Genomic DNA, 14,359 nt, shown 5'->3' with positions numbered 1-14,359 from the left:
TGGGGCTGGCTCCCACCCCCTCACTGAGACCTCTGGCAGCCAGGACCCCACACCACACGTTCTCACTCTTCCCAGTATTTTGAATATCTGAACTAGTGTTTTTGGATAAGTAGAGTCACGTGTTTTGGATCTGTGTCCTGAATGAAGGTGGGGCTATGACGCCCCCCTCACTTCTCATGCGGACCTTCCTCCCCAGAAGGCCACCTGGCCCCCCAAGCCACTCCTGAGGAAGGCAGAGAGCAGGGCCGTACACGCTCGGTGCCACTGAGGAGTGACTCACCGTCCGGTGAGCCCCAACGCCTGGGCTATCTTGGGGTTCAAATAACTGCCTCTCTTGGAGGAGCACGCTCTGCGTCCTTCCCTGGAGGCAGCAGGGATGACAGGAAGAGAGAGGAACAGAACAGACAGAGGTGCCTTCTATCCCCAAAGACGAAAGGCTGGAGCCAGCGCTCACGAAACCCCTCTAAGTCAACTGAAGCTGCTGGAGTCTTGATGTGAAGGTCAGAGAAGGCGAATGATGCTAAATGCCGAACATCAGAACCCATATGCACCAGGAGGGCATTGATCACTTTTTAAGGAAGTAGACAACTTTCAACGTCTGTTTCCTCCATCTTTAATAACAATAATACGACTAACCCCTAGTGCAGATGACAGGCACGCCATTCCAAGGAATGTATGGTTTTTTCCCCAGGAAATACTTTGACTTGTCCTCTGAAATGGGTGCCATTAACCAATTCCCATCTTGCAGATGAGAAAACTGGGATACAGAAGGAAAACAAGGTGTCCAGGCACAGCCCATCAGCAGACGTCTCATTCGAGGTAGAGCCCGAGCTGTACAAAACCTGGAGCATCAAAGACGACCAGGGAGAAGGGCGTTCTGGACCCAGCAGAAGGCGCGGTTTCTGCCCGCAGCACATGGACACTGCACCCCTTAGGTCTGCTCTCTCCCACAGGCGAAAGGGATTTAGAATTTGGAAGTCAGCACACTGAGAGCAGGAAAGTCGCCCAAGGCCCCCAGGCGACCTCTGGAACTGGAGTGTTTGTTTCTAAGGCTATTTGTGCAGTGGCAACAGTTGCAGGAAGGGCAGCAGGAATCTTCCAGCAGTAACCAACCCCCACCCCGACCCCTGTGGAAGGCCCAGTGACCACTTCTCAGGGGAACAACAATGTGCCGGTCGAGTTCAAAACATCATCAGTACGCATTCAAGTTAAAAAGCACCAGTAGCAAAGCCCGGAGCTGGATACCAAACCGGCCTCCCGTTTCCAACAAATGAGCCCTCCCTGCTCCGGGCGGCCAGCCTCCAACCTCAGGCCACGGCCCAGCACGCGGCTCGGAGGGGACCTGGGGTCACAGCCAAGCTGGGTCCCTGGAAAGCGGGAGAGTAGTGCCCGGCAATGCACACACACCTGAAGAGCTTTCCCTTTTGTTTCCAGAGAAGAGGAATATGTCTGGAGGCTGTGCGGCCCCCCAGTTTCAGCCTGGTGCTCTCCTTCCCCTGCACCTCCGATGTCCCTGGGTGTTGCTCCAGGGGCGCCCTTCTGACGGGTCGGGGTGTGACCCGGCCTCCAGGGCCCCCCTCACCGCACGTTCACGGGGTCACCAGCACCGACCTGAGCAGCCCCCCACATTCCCCCCTGGAACACCCTGACGCTCATAGGTCTGAGCCCTCCCCTGGCTCTCCTGTCTGCCTCAGACTCCAGTGGCCCTGCCCGCCCGCCGGAGCCTGTCCCAGGGCACCCGAGAGTCAAACCTTCAAGGAGCATCAAAGTCGGAGCACCCATGGCCGCCCGAGCTCTTCAGCAGCTTGACGCCCCCCACCCTGGCTGCCCACCTGTCTCAGGAGCTCAGAACATCACAGCAAGTGCAGAAAACAGGGCCAGTCCTCCAGGGAGAGGCTGCGGGCCCACCAGGGCCTGCAGAAGAGACAGATTAAAACATGCACGTGTTGGACACTTCCTACAAGCCAGTCCTGCTGGGCACTTGGGATGCAAGACTATCCTTCATGGCATGGCGAACCGCAGATGGGGACACTGAGGCTCCAGCATCTGCCTGTGTCTGAGGGGGCTGCCTGTGGCAGGGGGACTTGGCGGGGGGTGGGGCGGGGTTCAAAGGCAGAAAGCGCCGTGAGGAGGGCAGACAAAAGGCAGGCACCATGCTGGCTTGTACAGATGGAGCTCACCTGACCCTGTTCAACATCTGCATGGCGCTTTCCAAGACACTCTTAAACAGGCTATGCCTGAAATTAACGTGCCAGGTTCAAATGGTCATGTTTCCATTTATCTGTAAGAAATATCCCACTGGACTAGAGGCCTTAGGGTATGAAGCTTTCAAGGGTAATCTCCCAGGTGTTAATTACGTTCAGGAGATCTATTATTCCACCAACTTCTGGGGGATGCAGGGTGCAGGCTTCCAACCTCAGTGGCCCCACAATGAGGCCGTTAGAAGCCTCATCCACAGCCCCGAAGGAGAGGGTGCACTTAAGTGACAGGAGTCTTTAAGGTGAGCTATCGTCCCCGCCAGGAGTCAAGGCAAAAGTTAACTGGCCTCGTCAAGGAAACTGTGCAAGAAACAGCAGCCCCACTCAGTCCAGCCAGACCTTCCTAAGAACCCCATCTCTCTGCATGCTGTCTCTGGAGCTGAAGATGGGAAACACCACGAGAAACAGCCTGGGCATTCGCAGTCGTTCAGAGGGGAAAGTGTCAGGGTCAGGAGTGGCAGAGGGAGCCCACGGACGCCCCACCTGCCCCGCGGCTTCAGGCCGAGCCCAGCACGCCACACGGCGGGACCCAGGCTGCCTCCAAGCGGCGCTAGCTCCACGCAGCCTGCATCCCGTCCCGGACACAACTGGTGCTGAGAAAGACGCGTTAAACCCTTGAAGGGCCTCCCCGGTGGCTCAGCAGTAAAGAATCCGCCTGCAACACAGGAGAAGCAGAAGACTGGGGTTCTATCCCAGGGTTAGGAAGACCCCCGGGGGAAGAAATCGGCAACCGACTCCAGGATTCTTGCCTTGAAAACCCACGGACAGAGGAGCCTGGCAGTCTACAGTCCACAGGGTCGCAAAGAGCTGGACACGACTGAGTGACTGAACCACATTTATAGGGAACTTCTGGAACAAGGCCTCCCTCCAGAGAGATGAGGCAGCCTCAACACAGGGCTGGACTCACAAGTGACCTTTCCAGGGGTTCTAGGGTTTTCATTCACCTCAGTGTACAAAAAGCCTGATTAAACCATAATCTTAAAGATAATTTTATTGCTTCCAAGTTCTCTGTAGTAGTAACTGGCCTGATAAAACGTTTCAGCTAGAAGAGTGATCATGTTGTTCAGTCGCTCAGTCGTGTCCAACTCTCTACAAACCCATGGATGCAGCACACCAGGCTTCCCTCTCCTTCACTCTCCCAGAGTTTGCTCAAACCTATGTCCATCGAGTCGATGATGCCATCCAACCATCTCATCCTCTGTCATCCCCTTCTCCTCCTGCCTTCAATCCCTCCCAGCATCAGAGTCTTTTCCAACGAGTCAGGTCTTCGCATCAGGTGGCCAAATTATTGGAGCTTCAGCTTCACCATCAGTCCTTCCAATGAACATTCAGGGTTGCTCTCCTTTAGGATTGACTGGTTTGATCTCCTTGCTGTCCAAGGGACTCTCAAGAGTCTTCTCCAACACCACAGCTCAAAAGCATCAATTCTTCGGCGCTCAGCTTTCCTTATGGTCCAACCCTCACATCCATACAAGACTACTGGGGAAAAAACAGCTTTGACTAGATGGACCTTTGTCAGCAAAGAGTGGTCATGACAAGATGAAAATAAATTTGTTGTTCACGTTACACGGGGGACTGAGTGTGTCCCTTTAAGAGGTCTTCTATTAGTTGAGGTCTTCCTACGTGCTAGGCACTGAAGCATGAGCTCAGAATTCAAGGATAACCAAGGTGCCGCTCGCCTCCCTGACCAGTAGAGTGCAACAGTCTGGGGACGACGCACCAACAGGAGTATAAAGAGATCTGTGGGACCACCCAGCCGGCAGGGTCGAGGCCGCCGGACAGGGAGAGCCGCAGCTAATTTTGAAAGGAGTCTGCCAGAGCGTGAGCTGGTAATACAGTTGTATCAGAGGAGGTAGTACAGTTGCCTAGAGCCCCTTGGCACAGGGGCTCCCACCTGCCAAGGCAAAGAGATCTGAGTGGGTCCAGTCTGTTTCAGAAATAGCCAGAGCTGTTGTTCAAAATGTCTCAGAGGATGGCAAGTTGCAATCCTCTATCAGACAGCCAAGCCAATGACTTCCAAATGAAAACTAGCCAAAAGCAATCACAGAGAGATGAGCCTAACACTTTCTAAACGAACCACCTATGCACTAACTTAGTGTAGCCTCAACTAAGGGAGTGAGAAAGCAGATTCTGAAACTACCCAACAAGTAGCAAACCAGGTACAGAAAAATGTCTAACAAAATACAAGCAACGTGAGACCCAACAGCAGCAATCAAAGTGTTTGTTACTACTCTCTGTTAGGATTTCTGGCGTGTGAGCACCAGAACTACAGAAAACTGCCCAAGGGGACACATATAAGATGATAATTAAAGTCTTACCACACATTTTAAGTAGAGCAATGGGAAGTAAATCTTGCTTATTTTTCAAAAGGGATCAGTAGATGTTTTAAACCTCTAACCTTGAAAGGAATATTTTAGAAGTTGTCACTTATTTAAGTCCTGTAAAACATCTTAAATCCCAAACTGTAAAAGGTGCGCTAGGTAGATAGATACAACTTTGTCAAAAGTTGCTCACACCACTTAGGGAGACCCAAATTCTCTCAAGCCAGTTCACTGATGCAGCAGAGCAACCTTAATTGAAAACCATATCCCAACAGGTCCTACAGAAGCCTGCAGTCCTCACATTTTCCTGGAACTGGGTTCCCAGGAACCTAAGCCAGACAGAGGGACCACGGGGCCGTCTTCATCCTTAGGCACCGAAGAGGCCGAATTTCCTTTCTGGCCACTAGATGGCGCCTACGCATTGGTGAGGCGGACAAAGCGCACACTGGACACTTCTTGGGCACCAGCAGACACGGCCAACGATTAGACAGAGAAAGCATAATAGACCTCTGAAATGGACGATGCACTTCAGGCACCGGCCACTGTTTAATGAAAAAAGGTTTAAAAAAAAATCACAAAACTGTGTTAAACAAGCAAACTGCAATCCTGGTAACCACCTTAGCAAAATAAATCCTCACGACAGAACATTAACTGAGCACCTACTATGTGCCAGGCTCTGCATAACATTTAAACGACAACGGAAGCCCGACGTCAAGTGCATCCTGCATTTCTGGCAGTATCCAAACAACAACTCTGTTCAAGGATGCCGCATCCATTAGAGCTGTAGCAAACAAAAGCTGGAGGACTTAGGATACGCCAGCCTAAGTATCTGACATATGCATCAGCTCGCTTTTCGCTTTTAAGAATAAACATCTGGAGTAGGTTCTATCAGAATTATAACTTTACAGATGAGGCACAGGAAGATTAAACAATTGGCTTGAGGCCTCGGCTACTGAGGAGCTGAGATTCAAACCCAAGCCCTCTGCCTCTCTGCCTGCAGTTCTCTCTACAGCCTCCTAAAATGACAACAGCTCGGGTCCCAGACAAAAACCAATCACTGCTAACCGGCACAGCAGGGGGTACGATCTCAAAAGGAACAAGTAGGAAGTCAGGTCTATAGAAACGAGAGTAATCAAGAAAAGCTTTATAAAGGAGAAGGAATCTGTGTTAGAAATTAAAAGGATGCTTGGGGCTGGTGCACTGGGATGACCCAGAGGGATGGTATGGGGAGGGAGGAGGGAGGAGGGTTCAGGATGGGGAACACATGTATACCTGTAGCGGATTCATTTCGATATCTGGCAAAACCAATACAATATTGTAAAGTTTAAAAATAAAGTAAAATTAAAAAAAAAAAAGAAATTAAAAGATGGCATCTCAGATGAACTAAAACTCTAGGAAGGTACTTGGGGAACAGGAATTAACTCCCAACTTTACACAGTTACAGTCTTGGCCCTATTTCACAGATCTGAAACCTAGAGGGTTTTTTTTTTTTAATGAAAAAGAGATTCCAACTCCAATTGTTCTGGCCTTTTCTGGCAACATCAGTAAAAAGGAAAATCACTCCAGGCCTTGAATACAGAAGGAGCAAAACATGGAGCTAGGAACGGGCTTACTTACCGTAGAGCTAGAGCGCGTTGATGGAGAGTCCTAGGAATTCACACGGGATCCCTATAGCAAAGTCTCGGTAAGGGCGGATTACAGCCCAGGACAGGGCCCTCGGACTTGATTCCTGGACCTAGGGGCAGCACCACAAAAGGCACATGCTGATAATCTGGGGCTGGCAAGCCCATCAAAGCAGAAGGAGGGCGCTGGAGTCAGAATGCCCCGCCCAGAGGCCAACCAAGCATCTCCTCCAAGAGTCCATGCAGGTCTGGACGGGACCAGGGTGGAGCCAGAAATGGGCGAATGTGAACAATTTCAAGTGACTCAGGGAGGGAGAAAGGAAACATTTAATAAAGGAGTCTCCCCAGAGAGGGGCTGATGAACAGAAATGTAACTAGGAATTCCATCCTGACCCAACACCACTTGTTGTTGAAAATCTTACTGAGGTAATGCTAGACAGAAAATCCCAGATACACAGCTCAACCAAGTACAACAGTGGTAACAAAAGAATTTCCTGGGATGAAACTATAACATGTTGTGATCTCACACATTCCATGAACTCAGTATCCACAGAAATCAGACAACAGAACTAAGGAAGCCCAACAGCAGATCTTCCTCTGCCTCTGGTCTCTGATCGTTTGTCTTCATGATAATCTGTGTTTCTCTTTCAAATTCAGAGTCTGAGCTACGGGTAGGTATTTTACCCCACTACTGAGAGACCCCCAAAACTTAGCAGGGGAGAATAAACACAGGACAACGCTGGTAGTAACTGCACAACTGCTGAGGACTTTACAACCTAAATATAAGTAACAGCTGATGACCTAAGAAAACTATTGCTGGCTGGTACAGGCAAGACCATGGACCTCTCCCCTATTGCTAGCTGGTACAGGCAAGGAGTGGAGAAGGCAATGGCACCCCACTCCAGTACTCTCGCCTGGAAAATCCCATGGACGGAGGAGCCTGGTAGGCTGCAGTCCATGGGGTCGCGAAGAGTCGGACACAACTCAGCGACTTCGCTTTCACTTTCACAGGCAAGGAGATCATGGACCTCTCACCTGGGCTTTCTTTCTATGCTTCCTACTCTTCTCCAGGAGGTTATTATAGGTCAGCTGGACGCTTCCGATTTGGGAAAAACTGTTATAAACTCATCTCTCCCTAATCATCATCAGACTTCTCTCCCTTAAACTGTTATTAACTAAATTTTCTTAACTCAAATTGGCACTGTCTCATTTACTTAGTCAACATGCATTTCTAATAATTGATTTTATAAAGACAAACCACTGACTATATTTTATGTGACAGGATAAGCTCAAAGTTGGCACCCAAAATATCTCAAGAAAGTTTTTAAAGTTTTGCTGTATAAAACATTTATGCTTTAAGACCGTCGACATATATTTGCTCTCCCATGGTCGAGTAATTTAGAAAGCAGTATGCATATACCTAAATTACCAAACTGACAAATAATTCCACAGCCAGTTTAAAGAAAGTTAGTGCCAGCTTTAAAAAAAAAAAAAAAAAAAGCAGCCATACAAAAGTATACAAAACAACAATAATAATGTATTTGAAACCGTCAGAATTTGGATGAATGGACGGAAATACACACAATTTTGAACAAGTGGCCTTTTCTATTATATAACTATTACTAAAGTAGATGCTTGCCTTGATAAGGGGACTAAGAGGCTGAGGAGTGGTGTAAAAAATAAAGTTTCAAACCCCAAGAACTTTCTGGACTAGGAATAAATTAAGAATAGAATACTTTCTAAAGTCTTTAAAAATATAAATGCTTAAAATAAAATTAAAAAAATTAAGACTTCCGGACTATTATAATGTGAACAATTTAAAGCAGGCATAGCTATCTCAGGTGCATTTGGGGATATCCATCATATGCATGCACATCTTCCCTCTGTGGTTAGTTACCAATCTATTTCAAATAAGAAAGAGTGGGCTTTAAGACCATCAGCCACCAGAGGTGGGTCACTCAGCTCCATGGACACACCCCCAGCAACTGACCAAGGAGAGGACAACCATGGGAACAAGGGCAGTCCCTCCAGCCTGTGTGCCTTTCCCCATCATAAACAGCAGCAACAATACACAACAGTTACTGCAATCGCAGGCATTCATCCCTCATCATAAAAGAAACTAGTCTCTGCTGTGTTCCAATAAAATCTGAATTCTAGTCCATGAAGAAAAAAGAAAGAAAAATGAAAGCCTTGCTTACTAGTTTGTTTCTTTAGTGTTTTAAAGGAACATAGAAAGTAATCTCTATGTGTGCTCAGTCACTCAGCCGTGTCCGACTCTGCGACCCTTTGGACTATAGCCTGCCAGGTTCCTCTGTCCATGGAATTTTTCAGGCAAGAATACAGGAGTGAGTTGCCATTCCTTCTCCAGGGGATTTTCCTGACCCGGGAATTGAACCCATATCTCCTGCGTCTCCCGCATTGCAGGCGGATTCTCTACCTGCTAAGCCATCGGGGGAGCCCAATTTCTATGGTGTGACGCGTATCTTTCAAAATGTATGTAGGATAGTTTATCACATCAGAACAAATTTTTAAACTTAAAGAGGTGAAGTTGCTGAGTCATGTCCAACTCTTTGTGATCCTATGGACTGTAGCCCACCAGGTTCCTCTGTCCATGGGATTTTCCAGGCAACAGTACTGGAGTGGGTTGCCATTTTTTTCTCCAGGGGATCTTCCCAACCCAGGAATCAAACCCGGGTCTCCTGCATTGTAGGCAGACGCTTTTACAGTCTGAGCCACCAGGGAAGATAGGCAAACTTGAAGAACTGAGTCCACTAAGTACTCAACATATATTTATTTAGGAAAAGAGGAAAGAGAAAAAAAAAATTCTCAATTCCAGTAAAGAAATATCAGTATTTCCTTCAGATTTTGAAATTAATCGACTTCATAAGCCCTAAGTGAAGCTGGCATAAGTGGGAAAAGTAGGGGATCTTCAAAACTGATATTAGGGACTTTACAACATGAGTAGAAATGATGCTTTAAAAGTAAAAAAAAAAAAAATTAGTCTTCATAGTTCAAAAGTTTCAAAATCAAAGACACTGTTAATATTTTGAGTCAAATATAACCTAAACAATTTAACAAAAGAAACAAACAAACTTCATCATGCCCAGGGAGTATGCATCTACTGAAATAACAACTTAATTTGTTTTTAAAGATCTTCTGTTTACCAACCATTTTATACCAACCATATGCCCTTTCCTAAGAACAATCAGTTCTTTCCAGATCCTTGGGGGTTGGGGTAAGGGTGACACATTTCAAAGTTTTAATGTTTCCAAATACTGAAAATCCTCCCCAAATGTCAACAGGTCTCAATGTGCAAAAACATTAGGACTTTCGACCCCCCGACCCTTACCCCTGCCACCTCTCAGTTTAAGCCAAATCATTTGTTTACAAATAACTGGAAAAGCTCCTCTGCATAATCAGATGCCAAACGCCATTTTCAAGGAGAGGTCAGAGTGCTTCATTCATAATTCAACTTGTTGCCTTTAAAGCGTTTAGAATTTTCCTTCAGAACATCGCAGACAGAGAGATCAAGAAACTGTATCCCAAGCATGTGTGCAACCATCATATATTTAGTACAATGAGGGCGTGCATCCTTGGACTCAGATGGCACCTGTCATAAGTTGGCTAAGAACAGCAGTTCAAACAGGTTGGCCCACGGGCACAAATCCCTCCTCCGTGAACTAGGGTTGATGTTTTAAATGAGTTTTGAAAACAAATTGGAGAAAAAAAATCACAACCGAGAGAGAAACATGGCTTGGACATTTTACAATTAAAAGACATTTCAAGGTTTGATTACCTCTTTAATCTCATGCTTTCAAAAGCAGCAAAGTATTTGAAATTAAACAAGGACTTACAATTATGAGTTCTCTAAAGTTTTCCAGAAAGCTAACTAAGCAATGCATAAATCCGGAAAAGCTTTAGAGTCAGTCCCACCTTCCTTACAACTCAAAACGTGCCACAGAACATTCTCATGCACACCTGTGACTCCTACTGAAGTTTTGGCAAATGGCAAACATGGCACTGCACATTTTTAATCACAATTGTCAAACCAATGTTAGAAAGGAGACAGCACAGCTGATCGAGATGGGTGGCTGGCAGGTAGACCTCAGCCTGCCAGCAGCAATGCAATACAAGGGCGGGTATTCAGAAGGCAAGCCATGCCATGCATGCCTCCAGAAAGATCAATAACATTGACAGACTTCCTATCTTAAGTCTATAGAAATGTTTCTAAAGGGCCTTTAAAATGTTGTTTCAGAACTGCATGCTGGGCTGAGTCAGAAAAAGATGTGAATTTTCAAGAAACTTTGTTTCACGCAGGATTATGTAAAATGTCCTAAGGACAAAAGTGAAATTCTCTCTGTGCAGGCATCACGTAAGGCAGTGTCCAGCTTCCATACAGCAGGTACTCAATAAGTGCTGGCTGGATTCAGCTGCTTCTTACAGCACATTCTTACAAAACAAATGAAACCAGATTTAAAAGGAAGCTACTGTCCCATGAGGGCTCTCCTTGGCAAAACTGGAAGGCAGCAAGTGAAAATGATACAGTTGATATTCATTACTGCTCTGATCTTGCAACAATAAGAACAACAGGAATCATTTTTATTAGTAAACTGAGCCTTACGCAAAAACCAAAAACAAATGTAAACAGTTATTCTTTAGGTATTTTCCTATTAACAGGCCAAGCTAAGTCTGGATAAAGGCAGACCAGTTTGAAGACAAAAACCCTTCTGCTATGTTTTTAAATCTTTTTCTTGATAAGAAATCTTAATTAAAAAAATATAATCACTGTATATCTAAAAAAACTTCGGCATCCTACAGAAATTCTCTTTCCTGCTCAGACTCTGCAACTATTTAAGAAATAAAACAAGTAACAAAGAAAAGAGAAAAAAAAGAAAAGAAAAAGTCTACTGTATTACAATAAGCAGTTCTTAAGTTTATACTACCAGGGTGGTTAATATGGGATATCAAAAGAGACAGTGGGAATTCTTTATCCTCTTAAAACATTACATTATTTCTTTGTTGGAAAAAAAATATGTAAGAAAACTGGAATACAAAACGCCATCAGACTCAGCTCCTAAACTCTAGTCTTGGAAAGACCAACGTCGTTTCAGATTCAGTCAAGGATTTCAGTGTCACAAATCTGACTTTCACTCCCAGCACTTGCATTTCTTTTCACCCAACCCCTTAATCCTTCATGTGAGCTATTCCTAACCAAGCTTCTTTTTTCCTGTCTGTCCTTTTCCCCTATGGCATTCAATCTCCGCTGTTTTACCTTCAATGATCAATTTGTAGTTCATGAGTCTGAAAAACTCCATAAATTTTAAAAAAGGAGACACCAACCTGCTGGACAAAGTTACTTAATAATTTTAATCTATCAACAGATTCTATGTTCAAAGTAACACAATACATTCTTTTCAACCTTAACATGTTTCTTGAAAGAAAAACAGCTTTATTGGGATATAATTCACATACCATAAAAGTCACTAATTTAAAGTATACAATTCAATGGTTTTTAGCATTTTCAGAAAGTTGTGCAACCATTACCACAATCTAATTTTAGAGTATGTTCATCACCCCTAAAAGAAACCCGTACCCCCTCCTTCCCCAGCCCTATGCAACCACTAATCTACTTTCTGTCTCTATGGATTTGCTTATTCTGGACTTCATATAAATGGAATCATACAATATGTGGTCTTTTGTGACTGACTTCTTTCACTAAGCATGATGTTTTTAAGGTTCTTCCAGTCAACCTTAGCATATTTCTTAATGTTGGACTTTTCTAATCCTTCTGACAAATTAAACATATAACCTTTTAAACTTCAAACCCACACCCCACCTCTCCACAAAAGTACCCTTTACTTGCTATTTCCCTCTAGAGAGGCTAAACTATAATTTGCTATTTAGGTTCTTCCCAAACTTCTTATTCTGGGATTCTTCTCCTGGTAATAAAACAGCAAAGTTCTTTAAACACCCATCTTTCACATACCTACATTTCCCTGACAATAGGGTATTACTGTGCCTGGGGCAGAAAGATGAGTGAATCTTTTTAATGAGACGGCCACAATACCTTTAAAGGGCACACTGATTTTTTTTTTAAGCATCATATTATTTGGCTATCACTCCTAACTTCCAGACCTCCCTTTTTTAGATGCAGTGTTCACAGTACACTGATACAAAGTCTTTATGACTTCGTCTGCTTCAAAACTGCTAGGTTTTCCAAATTAAAGGCTTTTGTGTTTTTTTTAATCACCCCTACTGCTATTACACTCTGAGAGAAAACACTAATCCCTAAATAAGCCAACACATTATTAATCAGCAGCACCCCAATCTTTATTATATTATACTAGACAGTCAAAACAATGCTTGTCTCTGATAGGAGCCGGTGGTTTTAGTTCTATCAGAAGTAAGAGTTCCAGCACCTTTTGGACTAAGAGCTGAACACATGCTGAGCATACCATTTACTCCTGAAAACTTCCTAGCTATAGGGAGGGGCAGGTAGTGAGTTAGAACTTCAACAAACCATAATCAGGAATGGGGCGTCTTCTGGCCATCCATCAAGTTTTCAGAAACCAACTATTTGCAACGGATCCTTGAGCAAAGTTTGGCATCTTGTACTATAAAAGTAGTTAAAACGCCCCTTCCTCTCCTGCCTGTTTTCTCAAGAAAAACAAACAGAACAAAACACCTTTCACAAAGAGTATTTTTCATCAAGAATTCCAAACAACAAGACATCCTATTTTAAAATCCCGGAGCCCTGCGTCGGAGAAGCAAGGCCAACCCTGGTGTTGTGAATTTCAGAACTTACTAACATTAAACAATAAAACTAGAGACAGGACACAGTTCAACAACATGCCGTAATAAAATGGATTAACTCTCTTGTGTCTCCTGAACTATATTTAGCTCCTGAAGGCTAGAAGCCCCTCTCTGTGCCCCCAAACACCATCTGTGAGCCTTAGAAGGGTGCCGAGAGCCTTTCGCCCAATCCAGCGTGCGGAAACTTCAGGAAACAAAGAGCAGGAGAGCTCAGATTTGTGGAGGGTCCGGACTCAAAGCGAGTCTTACTCCACGCAGTAAACACGCTAATCCTGTAAAAATCTGCTCATACTCCGTCGTGAACGCATTTCTTACAAAACGTTTAAGAAGGGTTTGTTTATACGAACAGTCTTTCCGAATTGCACCTAAGACGGGCCAGGCAGCCCCCGCTGCCTCCTGACTCTCCCCCTCACTGTGCAAGGCGCAGTCGTGATTTTTCAAAGTTAATTGGCACCACCTGCATACAACTCGGCAAACATTACTCACCAACACGCCCTCGCCGTTCCCAGCCCCAGTTCTGTGCCTACATTTAAACTTTATAATCGTGCTCAAGATACCCTGCCGTCCCGAATGGACCAGCAGAGCCTCCCTTTACTGTTTGGAGAAGAATGGAAACCCCTCCTCTCCCCGCTCCACATACCGCGGGGCCCTAAGTTCTCTCTCCCTCCCTCCCTGCCCGTCCCTACCCTTAGCCGACACCACCAAAACAAAAGCTATCAGATTGCAAGCGGCAGCGCGAGGAGCGATATTGCTTATTAACTGTGCAGAGGAAGTGCGGGCGGGGGGTGGGGGGCGCGCAACACAACTCGGGACACGAAGCCCAAGCCGGGGCCGCGCGCTCGCCACGCGGAGCCCCCTCCCCGCACGCCCACCGCCGCCGGGCCCCGCGCGCCCGAAACCGCGACGCGGGCCACCTCTCCCCGGGGCACGGCGGCCCGGTGTCCCTGGGCGGCCGTGTGGCTGCGAGCACGTGTGTGGAAATGCACGTCGGCTCCGACCACACACCCACTCCCGCACACTCGAAGGCCGCCCTACCACCCCTAGCCCCGCCGGGACGAAGGAGTCCACGAGCCGCTAGAAAACGGGGAGAAGGGCCCCCCAAACCCTCTGAACTCGGGGTCCGTACGCGCTGTCCGGAACAGTCCGACTGACGCCGAGCCCCCGACTTCGCCTTTTTCCAGGGGCTGCACCGTGGGGTGCGAGATGTAAGTGGGAACGCTCCCCGCACCCCCAGCCGCACTGAGCAGTCCCGGGAGGCCGGACGGGGCTGGCGCCCCGCCGCGGATCCGGCGAAAGCGACAGGGAACCCAAAGAGCCCAAGGGGCCAAGCGCGGCGAGCGACAGG

General features: G+C 46.5%; 1 protein-coding gene across 1 annotated transcript in view; it reads right to left on the bottom strand.

Annotated features, from left to right (window-relative positions):
* The window catches only part of IGF1R (insulin-like growth factor 1 receptor), a 300,375-nt gene that overhangs the window by 285,371 nt on the left and 645 nt on the right, over positions 1 to 14,359 (bottom strand).

The sequence above is a fragment of the Bison bison genome, unplaced genomic scaffold (assembly GCF_000754665.1).
Source record: "Bison bison bison isolate TAMUID 2011002044 unplaced genomic scaffold, Bison_UMD1.0 scf7180017864224, whole genome shotgun sequence".
NCBI lineage: Eukaryota > Metazoa > Chordata > Mammalia > Artiodactyla > Bovidae > Bison > Bison bison.
The sequence above is the reverse complement of the archived record's forward strand: the minus strand, read 5'-3'. Positions and strand labels throughout refer to the sequence as shown.